Source organism: Chenopodium album, chromosome 6, assembly GCF_948465745.1.
Source record: "Chenopodium album chromosome 6, dcCheAlbu1.1, whole genome shotgun sequence".
Lineage (NCBI taxonomy): Eukaryota > Viridiplantae > Streptophyta > Magnoliopsida > Caryophyllales > Amaranthaceae > Chenopodium > Chenopodium album.
In genome coordinates this window covers 66,852,582-66,861,662 of record NC_137839.1, presented here as the reverse complement: position 1 = coordinate 66,861,662, position 9,081 = coordinate 66,852,582, and the positions used below count along the sequence as shown (strand labels likewise).

At 33.9% G+C, this 9,081-nt stretch overlaps 1 pseudogene across 1 annotated transcript; it reads left to right on the top strand.

Annotated features, from left to right (window-relative positions):
• Positions 1-232: 232 nt before the first annotated feature.
• Positions 233-5,248, top strand: LOC145635043 (cysteine-rich receptor-like protein kinase 8; annotated as a pseudogene). The gene is made up of 7 exons (XR_014113758.1): positions 233-1,036; positions 1,148-1,279; positions 1,644-1,765; positions 1,917-2,128; positions 3,848-4,085; positions 4,537-4,687; positions 4,804-5,248. The product of XR_014113758.1 is annotated as a cysteine-rich receptor-like protein kinase 8 (transcript).
• The last annotated feature ends 3,833 nt before the right edge of the window (positions 5,249-9,081 follow it).

The window sequence follows — 9,081 nt, the reverse complement described above, 5'->3', positions numbered from 1 at the left end:
AATATACATCGATACTACAGCTAGCAAAGGCTGACTTTAGCAGGCTTATTACTTCAGACTTTTAAAGCCAAAAAGTTTGACCAAATCATCCCTAACTAATTTTACATTTCCCAAAAAAAAAAAAAAAAAAAAAAAAAAAAAATCTATGATGAACTAATTTAATAAAAACATTTTATGTCTAAACAACAACAACAAAGTTCAATATGTAGTATTTTTTTTTTTTTTTTTTTTTTTCAGCTAATCATGCTGCCCATCTTATTTGTGCTACTATCTTCACTTGTTACTTCAAATTCTTTTCCATTAGGTATAAACTTCAATGCATCCAACTGCACAAACTCATCAACTAATTCTGTAAGCAGTTCGTATGAAACCAATCTCAACCAACTCCTGACCTCTTTAGTCTCCCAAATTTCGACCGCCAAAAACGGTTTTCTAACGCACAAGCAAGGTCTAGGACTAAAAGATTCCGTATACGGCCTTGCGTTGTGCCGTGGAGACTCGAACCCCGACGAATGTCATGGTTGTATTCAGATGGCTACCAAGCAAATCACAAGTTTTTGTCCAAACGCAACGCAAGCGATATTGTGGAAGGAACAATGCATGCTTCGATATTCTAATCAGTCCTTTTTCTCTTCACTACAAGAGCAACCCTCCACAACACTACACAACATTTACAATGTAACAAATAATATTTCCGCTTGGTTTAATGTGCTCCAAGAATCATTGAATAATGTAACATCTATGGCTGCTTCCAACGAGTCATCCAATAAGTATGCCACTACGTCAGCATGGTTTTCGCCCATGAATCAGTATTTGTACACTTTAGCTCAGTGCACTCCCGACTTAACAACAGCGAATTGCAGCAACTGCTTTAATGCAGCTAGAGCTGAGATTATTAACAATTTCATATACCGTGGAAGAGTCGTGTTAACTCCTAGTTGTACAATCAGGTACGAGCTTTATCAGTTTTTTCAGTTATCGGATTCTACTTTGAACTTAGATCCGCCTCCTACAGATACTGCGAAAATAAATCGAGGTATGTAATTGTATATTCGTTGTTCCCAAAATCCACTTAATTTTTGTTGAAAATCTGTAAAGATGAATTAAACTTAATGTTTCCCACTTAATTACCATGTCTTATTTGTAGGAAAAAAAACATCAGCAACGAAAAAGGCCATCGCAATCACTGTGCCATTAGTAGCCTTAGGACTGCTAATTACTGGCGTTTTTCTCTACTTAAAGAAAAGAAAGAAGTACTCTTCTCAAGATGTCAAGAAAGGTAATGATCTAACTTTAAAGATTAGTGTCATTGTTAATGGATAAACTCATCCAAAAGTTTTAAAGGCCTCAAAGTATGACAGTATGTTTTATACAATACTCTATTACGACCCTTCATACGAAAGTCTGTTGGGTGTGAAGTGTGGATACAGCATGAGCCTTCCTCATACCCATCGCTTAATATTCCACTTAAAGGTGGGTGTGGATGAGATTTGAAACCCGTGACCTCTGTGTCACGTTGCCTCCGATATCATGTTAGAGGACCAACTCAATCAAAATTTTAAGCTGATGATTGAAGCCCCAGTCATAACTCATAATTATTTAAGCTTATGTATTGTATTTGTATATTATGGTGTTATATATAGTGCTTGGTGATTTGACTACTGTGGAGTCTTTGATGTTCGAACTGAAGACGCTTGAAGCTGCCACTAACAACTTTTCGGAAAATCAAATTCTTGGTAAAGGAGGATTCGGAAGTGTTTATAAGGTAAACAAATACTTATAATAATCTCAAAAGACTTCTTCTATCATAGACAAATCCTTATAATTATACTTGTATATGCCTAAAACAGAAATTAAAAAACAATAATGAATTTTAATTGTGCTTCATAATTGACTTCCACCGTATCATATGTTAGGGAACTCTCGCAAATGGACAAGAAATAGCAGTTAAAAGGCTATCGAAGATTTCAGGCCAAGGAGTGGAGGAATTTAAGAACGAGGTTGTATTAATAGCCAATCTTCAACACAGAAATCTGGTTAAGCTACTGGGATTTTGTTTAGCAGGAGAAGAGATATTACTCATCTAATGAATTTGTTCCTAATAAAAGCCTTAATTACTTTCTATTCGGTAAGTTTTTATGTTTTGATTTTTTATTATTAATTAAAGTTTAACACCTTAAGGATTAAACATATTTCCTCCGATGTCCTTTTGAATTTGCCCTATAGAAATATTAAAATAGTGTAAGTTAGTAAGAGTATGTCAAGTGTTGAAAAACAGTACGTAACTCCACTTAGACAACAGTTACTTGAGCAAAATTTTCACCAGGTTATCTCGTGTGGTAATTACTGTTGGATTGATTCAAAGTAGTTGCTATAATTTAGGATAGGAACATGTTTTGTTAGTTGTTAAGTAGTTTGTTGAATATGTGGAGTTAAGTGGAGTTAGTGGGTTAATTAACTGTACTTTATTAAAGTTAGACGTGGGAATATGGGTCATGCTATTCCTTAATTTGTTATGCCTATATAAGGGCTTTTATTGTACTTAGTTTTAATTGAATTGATGAATACAAGTTAGTTTTGTAATTCTTTCCCTTCTCCATTATTTATAATTTTTACATTGTATCAAGAGCTTCAGATTAGATCCGGGGAAAAGGGAAGGGAAAGAGATAAAAAAAAAACAAAAAAGAGGGAGAAGAGAGTATTAAAAATAAAATATTATTGAGTTTGGATTCAAGCAACGCAGCTTGATTTCATTGTGTGTGAGCAAATTAAAAAAATCGAGTGAATTTTTTTGATAGTGAGCGTGTTTGTGTTTGACCATGGAAGTAATGGTTGGTTTGTTGTGTTGATGGGTTCTCTTTTAGCCCATGAAAAAGGATTTTAATCTTGTGAAAAAGAGGGCAAAATTGTTTACGGGTGTGGAAGTCGTAATCAACGCAGAGACGGTTTCCAAGATAATACCAAATGTTTTTGGTATAATGCAAGGTGACATGGTCAATTAGAGGACAATGTCAAATCGAGCTAATGGAAGATGTGCTCCATTGAATGTAAGTTGATGATAATGTGCATCAACAAGATCGAGAAATTGATGAGAAGTGCATCAACAAAAAATGTCGAGACTTGGTTGTGCGGAGAGAAGTGCTCCGAGGATATCGTGATGGCGGTAATGTGCATCAACAAATTATGAGTAGGTGATGAGATGTGCATCACATAGTCGAGTGTGCGGTTAAGTGTTCGTGTTGATGAGATCAAAATATGTCGAATTCAAGTTGAAGTCCATTGCAATACAGAGTGTTGGAGTCAATAGCAAAGTTTAGTCGAGTGTATGAGAGTTTGAATCAAAGGGGAATGTTGGATTGATTCAAAGTAGTTGCTATAATTTAGGATAGGAACATGTTTTGTTAGTTGTTAAGTAGTTTGCTGAATATGTGGAGTTAAGTGGAGTTAGTGGGTTAATTAATTGTGCTTTATTAAAGTTAGACATGGGAATATGGGTCATGCTATTCCTTAATTACTTATGCCTATATAAGGGCTTTTATTGTACTTAGTTTTAATTGAATTGATGAATACAAGTTAGTTTTGTAATTCTTTCCCTTCTCCCTTTTTAGTTTCTACAATTACTACTCCGTCCGTTTTAAAATAAGTAACACATTTGACTTTTTGTTTGTTATATTGAGTTTGAACGTATAAGGTTACAAATTAGTTCCATCCCATCTTTTGGGAACAAGTCGAGTTAAGGTCATTATCATGTTAGTTTCTCAAGCTGGGTCAGTTTTTAATAGCTCAAGTTACTGCTATTAGGTCCTAGTTAGTAACATTATCTCTAATAATGTAATATACCTTGTAGATGCACAAAAGCAAGGAGAATTGAAGTGGTCTACACGCTATGATATTATAAAAGGTATTGCTAGGGGACTACTTTACCTACATGAAGACTCGCGACCAAGAATCATTCACCGTGACCTTAAATCTGGAAATATTTTGCTTGATGCATATATGAACTCAAAAATTGCCGATTTTGGTTTGGCAAGAATGTTCAAGGTTGAACAAACAATGGATGATACCAGCAGAGTTGTGGGAACATAGTAAGATATTTTTTCTCATTGTTCTTGCATATTTTATGCGTGCATGCATTGGGATTGTTGTACACATATATACAGAATAGATTAGATGGTTGTCAAGCTTGTAAACAAGAGTAATAGGTATACAAAATTATTGGTTGCGTGCATACATTATGTTTTAATTAACACAAGAAAATAGAATACTCGTATTATTTTTAGCTTAAATTTGGTCCATATTTCCATTGCATATTATTGAGCAAATTAAAAGAAATACAAGTTTTATATTGGTTGTTCCAAAATTTAAGTGCACAATTTTATATAAATCTATTTTTTGGTACACTTTGTATGTAAGAATAGTAAGGGTGTGCAACTTTTCTGCTAGTATTTATTTCGTCAAGTCATACTAGAAGAACCAAAAGACACACATCTTAACGTGTTTTAATGTTACTTTGACATTGTATGCATTTCCTTATAGTGGCTACATGGCTCCTGAATATGCAATGCATGGACGATTTTCTGTAAAATCAGATGTATATAGTTTTGGCGTGTTAGTTTTGGAGATTGTTAGTGGCAAGAAGATTAGCGCAAAATTCCACCCATACGGAGTTGGAGACCTCTTGACCTATGTAAGTATAGAGAAAACGATATTTATAAAGTACATAGTATATATTTCAATTATTCATTTTAAAACAAAAGAAACAAGCTAATTTACTTCAATATGGCTTTGATTTAATTCTCTTAGGCTTGGAGAAGTTTGACAGAAGAAAAACCATTGGAATATCTGGACCCAACCTTACACAATTCTTATTCAAGTGACGAAGTCTTGAGATGCATTCATTTAGGCCTATTATGCGTACAGGAGAATGCGAATTATAGACCGACTATGTCAAGTGTTGTTCTTACGCTCAGCACTGATTCAACGACAACCGGAACATTGCCAACACCTCAGTTTCCTAGAACCTTTGATAATAGCAGTAGTACTGAATCATCTTTTATGTCTAGGTTAAGCATACACTCAACGACAACGGAAAGCGAATTAAAGGCATCGTCTAAAAATCAAATCACGATTAGTGAGATGAATCCCAAGTGATTTACTCTGGTTTGACGACAGCATGTATTTAATTAGACACAATTATTGATCAGAGAGGTATCTGTGATATATAATTAACACTGGTAGATGATTATGATATGATGAGCTTGTTTTGTTGTGTAATGTGAGACAAAGAAGATATATTAAAGCAACTTATTTTTGTCTTCATTTTCAAATACAACAGTTGGATTATGGTATAGTACACGTTGGAATTATATATAATGTGTTTTCAATGCTACAAAAGCATGAATTTGACCAAAGTGTCGATGAATAATAATGAATTGCATGCTTTGGCATTGAAAGACTACACTGACTTGAAAACTTACGCTGACGTTGAAATTTCATGATTGTTTTTTATACTCTCTATGTGTTTTAATAAGTATTACACTTTGACTGCTACAAAAAGAAATAATAAAATAGTATTAGTAGATTTGGGTAGGGATTATGAGAGGAGAAATATACTCCGTATAATAGAATAGCTCCCGTGCGATGCACGGATATTATAAAAATAGTTTATAATTGTGAACATTTACAGTTAAATTATCACTCAAAATATGTAAAATCTTTATATGAGCATAAACCAAATTGCAAAAATTAAAATAATATAATCAAAAGAAAATTTATGTGTACAACAAAATTTAGTGGACTTTGTAATTAGAAGGAGTAATCACATAAATACATGGTTAATATTTGCTCTCTTAAGATTATCTATGTGTAACAATTTTTTTTTTTTTTTTTTGGAGAGAATATAACTTAAGATAATGTATTGTTTAAAAGTATGTTGTAGTTGATATTAACTTTTTGTAAAAAAATAGTTGATATTAACTTTTCAAAATTACAAAATAAATAAATACTTAAAAATTAAAAAAGAAATGAAAATTGGAAGAAAAAAAAAAAAACTTAGGCGGGAAAAAATTAAAGGAGAAGCTGACATGTGTACAATTTGAAAAAAAGAATGATGTCAGCGGTTATTGTTTTAATATTAACTAGGTTAGATCTCGTATCATGCACGGTGATCTATATTTATAAACTAAATTAGCCCTTTTCGTGCGATGCACGACATAAAAAATTTCTTTGAAATAAATATATTTTATATATATACCTCAAATGAGAAAAAAAATATATAAAAACATAATAATTAATTGCAATGGTATTTATATCTAAATAATTTTGAAGATAGTAAAAATTTAACCAAATTATACAATAAAGAGTACTCTTAAACCGGGAGTAATTATATTTGGAAGCCAAATAAATTTTTTTTATAAATCCATAATAATGTTAAAAAAAATAAATAGAAAATAACATAATATAATAATTGTCCTTAAAAAAACTATACTTCGAATATATAATTTAATAATTTAAGAAGGTTTCAAAAAATAAGTAAAAATAAAAATAAGAATATGATGTCAGCAATTGATTTGGGAGGGAATTTTTACCACAACTTGACATTTGTACAATTTAAATAGAGGATGATGTCAACGGTTGTTACTTTAGTTATATTTACATATTATAGATGTATCTTTTTGCAAAAAAAAGAAAGTGTAACACTTAATAAAACACGGTGGAAGTAATCTATCACAAATACATACATTAGCGGGTCTATGGTTTTTTATCGGCTTCAGGGGTAGTATTTAGCCATGTATACTAACAGCCGTTTAAAATACACTAATGCATGAAAAATTTTGAATCTAGAGTAACTGCAAAGCAAGTAAATTTTTTTAGTTAATATGTTGTGCTTGGAAGGGAAAAAAAAAAAAATAAATAAAAAAAAAATCTATTGTATATACTACCTTTGTTTCTAATTAATTGCAACAAATGAATATTTAATTAAAAACTTCTGTAAATCAAACAAAGGCCCCAACTTGCCTCCACTTAATCTATTTTTGGGACCTGAGTTCTTTGAATTGGTTATTCAATGTGTGTCAAATTGAGAAATTGCATGTCTTAAATCTTTAGTATCCTCCATTCCTCCCTCTGATCTATATTATCATTTAGGAAATTTTGCAAAAAAACCACCTTTTATAAGTTTTTTTTGCAAGAAACCACCTTATAAATTTTCTTTTTTTGCAAAGACACACCTTAATCAAATTTTTTTTGCAAAACCATACCTTGATGCCGGAAAATAGAGTCAAACCCTATTTCCCGGCGTTGACTACGCCATCCGCTCCCATGAAACTGACAATGGAGGGGAGAAGGGTGGCTAGGGCTATAAAGGAAGGTTTAGGGAGGTGAACGTTGTTAAAGGGGTGTGTTTAGGGTGGTCAACGTCGTAAGAGGGGGTGTGTTTATGGTGGTCAACGCCATGAAAGGGTGGTTTTGTGGGTAGGGCTTGGGAGGGAGGTGGTTTCGTGGGTGGGGCTGGGGAGAGAGATGGTTTCGTCGGTAGATTGGGGTAGTCAACGCCGGAAAATGGGGTCAAACCTCATTTTTTGACATCAAGGTATTGATTTGCAAAAGAAATTTTGATTAAGGTGTGTCATTGCAAAAAAAAAAAATTATAAGGTGGTTTCTTGTAAAAAAATTGCTTATAAAAGGTGTTTTTTTGTAAAAATTTTCTATCATTTATTAAACTAAAATCTGATATGACAGATGTGAGAAAGAACAAGTTAATGAATGCAAAGCAAGAATAACTAACACATATATTTACTTGGTTCGCCAATAGTGCGTTGGCTATATCCACGGACTGGCGAGAGAAAGCTTTATTGATCTTGAGGAATTCCAGATAACAGTTTTGATAAGTCAATTATCAATAGACTAAACTAGAAATAAACCTTAACTAGGTTTATATATAGCTTCCCTAAATAAGATAGATAAATGCATAAAAAAGACTCACGAAACCCTAAGGAGTCGTGTGGGCTCCACCGTATACAAACGGAGAGCTCTCGTTCACCATTGAGCAAGCTATCGCTCGAATTCCAGCCAAGCTATCGCTCATGGTCGAGCGAGCTATCGCTCGGACCCTAGCTCACCTTAGACCTTCGCGAGCTACCAAGGGAGCTACCGAGCGAACTATCACTCGGCCTATTCAAACCAATCTATCTTCGTGAGCTATAACTCACTCGTATAGGAGATATAGCTCCAATTTCATCATAACTCCATATGTTTCCGAAACTACCGAGCTGCCTCTCGAGCTATAGCTCCCTGCTCCTAAACCAGATTCAAGGCATTATTTCAACAAATCTCCACTTTGACTTGAATCCTCTCACAAAACCTGATTACCAAACGCATTGATCACAATTAAAGCTGTCAAAAGCTAACCCGACCCAAAATACCGACCTGAACCCGATTATTAACCAACCTAACAGAATCCGATAAAATGGTGACCCTAACCTTGACTTGACCTTAAACCAACCCAAGACCCGAATTGACCTGAGTATGTGAGACCCGAACCCGAACATGAACCGACCTGGAGATGACCTGACCCGAATGTAATCCGTAATATTGACCTAAACCGAACCCGACTTGAATTGAAATTGACCCAAACCTTTTTTAACCCATCAAACCCCGAATTTAACCCAACCTATTACTAACCCGACCCGTTTCTAACCCGCCCCAATTTAACCCGACCTGTTACAAATCCGACCTGAAATCAACCCGACTTGTTATTGATCTGACCCAAATTCAACCCGACTCGTTATTGACCTGACCGAATTTTACCCGACCCAAAAATTCAACCCGATCTGTTACTAACCCGACTCGAAATCAACACGACTTGTTATTGACCTAACCTAAACTCAACCCAAATTGTTCCTGACCCAATTTCAAATCACTTTAATTCAATTTAGACCACCTTATTATTGTGCTAAAGCAACAGATATAGATATATCATGATGTTTTTTCTTAGGACATTCTCTTTTCCAATTCCCCTTCAATCTCCTTACAATAATTACAGACATAAGTTTGCTTAGGAGCCCCTTTGAAATTTTTGGA